The following is a 4,194-nucleotide window of genomic DNA, read 5'->3' as shown; positions in this document are numbered from 1 at the left end:
TGAAAAATGATCATCAAATTTGTTATTCACTGATCTGTATTTGCCTCTCTAATATGTGTATCATTGCCAGAGTCTGGTTACAGAGAGTTATGTTTGAGTAAAATAAAATGCACAATCCCAAGCAAGGGATTCTTCACCTTCCAATTCCTTTTTGGTTTTATAATGAATTGAGTGATAAAGTGATGTATATTATTTACTGGAGGCATTGACTTGCTTACTTATTTATGCTGTGTGATTCTTAAATAATAACCAGGTGAATTTGGTTCAGGAAGAGAAACTTGATGTAGCTATTATTCCAGAACAGCTAATGTGATTCAGCATCCTTACTTCTATCTAACAAACTATATTGTAGACTAATGGAACAGCTGTTACCTGAGGAAGTGTCAGCCTAAAGCAGATCGCAATCCCAATCAGATATCAGCCTCCCAATAGACCAGACAGGAAACAAACAAGATGAATTAATTCTACTTTATTGTAAGGCTACATTAATAGAATTTTGCAAGTCTGAATGCACAACTCTCCTACCCCCTCTTTTTATCATCTAATAAGTGAGGTTTTTCTCTCTGCCTGTTATTCAGTTGCGGGTTCCTGTTTCTTTTATTTGATCATTTCTCAGGCAGCATCTCTTTCCCCTCCTAACCCCCTCTTCAAAGCTCATTCTCACATTCTATTATCTGACTAATTCTACTTTATTATTAACATCAATAGTTCACAGAATCTTAACAGGTCTGAAAACACAATCCTCTCCCCTTCTTTATAGCCTGAGAAACTAGGGAGGCTCTTTTTGAGCCTTTTATCCTACCCACTTCCAGTTGTGGGTTATTCTGTCTCTCATTTGATCATTTCCTTGACAGCATCTCTGCCTAGTTTCCCAAGGACTTTCTCACATATTGTTACAGGATAACTGAAGGGGGAGCTAATTGGGGGGCTTGCTTGTAGTATGGCTTCAGCTGCCCAGCATGCATTGTGTCACCATAACCTGTTCTCTTTGCTGACCTGTTGAAAGACATAGTGAAAAGGAAGGAACCATTGGTGATCAATGATCATATGTCTATGCAGAGGGGTAAAGTTTGATCTAGCGATGCTCCATGACCATCAAGACCCAAAACATGCCCTTCCTGCTGGACATGATGGGACAGGTAGATATAATTGGGCATAATTAGGCATAAGTGGTCTCTTGGCACCATATCATGTAGGGTCTTAACCTGCATTTTGAATTGGAAACAAACTTTTAGTAGAAGTAATGAGGACAGAAGGATCCCTGAGTTGTGCACTAAGTTATTATGGGATAGTATATCTCCATCCACACATAATATGGTAAATCCATAGCTACCAAAATTTTTGCCAACTGCATGTTTACTGTAACATTTTCACATTCCCTACTTTAAACTGTGATGTAAACTATAGGTAGCCTAATTCTGCTAGTATTATTTTGCTTTAATATCTGGCCTTGAATTGAGGAATGCCTTTATTGAAATCTTGTCAAAGCTTGTCTATCAGAGAAAGAAAACGAATTATAGAACCAAAGCTATCATTGCTCTCAAATGTCCCAAAGGAAAAGAAAAGAGAATGGAAGGTTTTTCAGATAACAAGAATTTGATAGGATTGTGCAGTGTTTAATATATAGTAGTGATTGTTTGAGAGACACTTTATGAAGTTACTGTACTATATTCATCATATTAGGAAATAAATTAATTGAAGGTTATTTTCTAAATATTGTTAACAATATTTTAATTAGTCTTGATATTCCTTTAAATAGAGGGCAGAGATCTGTAAAATAGGTTCAGTATACTACCCTTCAAATACTGTGGTCATATGCTCTAATAAATTAGAATAGAATAGATAATAGTGGTGCCACAATCTGTTCATGCCATCACATTTCACAGAGATTAAATCTAACAGTAATATTTACAGTATGTTAATAATGAAATATTAGCAAGATTACACAGGATGCTATGTCTCTGTGAAGCTCTTTGAAGTTCATGAATCCTAATTGGAGCAAGTAAGAAATATTATTCAAGGTTCATATGAAAAAAGAGAAAAATATATATTTTATTGTTGGTGGAGTTGCAATTAATCTGAGTATATAAAATAACACCATCTCCAAAGAGTGGTGGCGGGTAGATCCTATTACCAGGTAGGCCAAGTAATTAGCAGAAGTCCTTATGTTGCAATGGCATTTATTTAATTCTAACCCCTTGCTAAGTCCTTGTCTGCAAAGTATCATGCTTGCTTCCTGTCATCCAGCTGTCATCCAAATGCCAGTGGGATTTGGTGCACTATCTTCAATTTAAAAAGGACTCAAACCTAAACAAAACACAAAAGAGACATATCAGAAAATAAAAGCAGCAGAAAACTGAATGTGAGGTCTTGAATAATAATCTTTGAATTTAAAATGACTGTCTAAATTGCATTATTCTTTTTATTTGTTTTTCTACAGATCAGTATTATTCCAATAAATAAAAAGTGAGCTTGGTGCAATGGTTAAAACACCTACAAACCAAGAGATTGTAAATTTTACAATCTAACCTTGGGCCAGCCTTTTTACATTATCTACACCTTAGCACAATGTTCACACAAAGCAATGTGGAGGATATCAGAAGTGTTTATTTCATTGCTTATTATGCCTAATCCCTACATTATAAATATTTGTACCTGGATTAGGCAAGCCAGTATCTTAAACTGGCATGTTTTTTTTTCTTTTTTGATGGGTCTGGATAACCTGGATATGTCCATGAATTTACCTGGTAAAATCAATTTGAAAACCACTCAGTTGTGAAGGCAAAGTTTAGGCTCTCTGTTTTTCTCTCTCTCAAAACTGGAATCTAGGTTCATCCAGTAAAATTGAACAATGCTTAGATTTCACTGCCACAAGATGTAATAATGGATTAGTAATAACAGATTAGAAGAAACCTAGGGAAATCATCAAAGAGAAAACTACTATTATCAGTTAATCAATGGGGATATAACATATATTATCTTCAACATCAAAAGGAATTCCTTTTGATCTTGAAAAGTTGTGGCGAGAGGCGGGGCTGATGTCGCTACAACACGACATACAATCTTGGTGCTCCAGGATTGCTGTCGATATCTCTGTCCTTTTTGGACCTAAACTGTCCCGTAGAGACCAGTGACATGCGGTGAGGTTTATGGTGAGGCAAGCGGGCAAAAGCCACCCTATGTTGGACACAGTGGCAGGGCTTCCCGCCCCTATAGCGGACACAGCGCCAGGGCATCCGAAAGCCCTGCCGCTGTGTCCAGCATAGAGGCGTCCCGCCCCTATTATATCCAAAATTCCTTGCCCACTGAATTATACAATGTTTTATATATTCACTTTCCAAATTCAATTTCAATAATATTTTATAAATCTTAATAATTATAAAGCAAGAATTTTGTTCATCACTTCCACACAATTTCCAATTCATTTTTTACAAAATGAAACCCATAACTCATTTTATCCAATTTAAATCTTTCTTTTATGTAAACCAATGACAGACATAACTTCTGATTCAAGTTCTTCCCTCAACTTTAGTATAGGGTCACCAGAATTGAAAGATAGAATTTTGCCATACCTCTACCAGTCTGGCTTCACCAGCATTTCTTTTCTAAAAAAAGCTTCCTGGGTGACACCTATGTGGAATGGGACAACTTGATGTGCCCAGCTACCTTGCCATCTCCAAGTCGCCTCTGCCATCTCTTCATAGCTAAGCTGTCACAGGACAACATATCATAGCCAATTTGCCATGGGGTTAACTCACCATGGGCAGCTGGTGGAGAGCTAGGAGGGCAGGCAGATAAGTAAACCGGTGGGCAGAAGTAGAGCAGTGGCAATGACCAGGGGCTTCCCACTGGAAAGAGAGCTGGGAAGGCAGGAGAGTGAGCAGAAAAGGCAAAGCACATAGCAGTAGCTGAGGGCTCTTTATTTTCACACCGCATTACTACTGTTGCCACACCAAGCTCCGGCCATTCAGAGTTCGGCTCCGTGCCATTCTCTGGCGGCAGTGTTTTATCGGGCCATTTAGGGGCAGCAGTGGTGGATGGGGAGGCACTTGAGGCCAGGCGCATCCCATTTTCACATCCACCAACCCAGGTGTGTGACTTGATCAAAAAAGGTACAGCAGCAGGGAGCCTGCTTTTTTTCTATTTGTCAGCAAGGACTCTCAGGATAAAAGGTCAGTTCTTAAATTGCTAAGT

Source organism: Thamnophis elegans, chromosome Z (genome assembly GCF_009769535.1).
Source record: "Thamnophis elegans isolate rThaEle1 chromosome Z, rThaEle1.pri, whole genome shotgun sequence".
Taxonomy (NCBI): Eukaryota; Metazoa; Chordata; class Lepidosauria; order Squamata; family Colubridae; genus Thamnophis; species Thamnophis elegans.
This window is presented reverse-complemented; position numbering follows the sequence as displayed.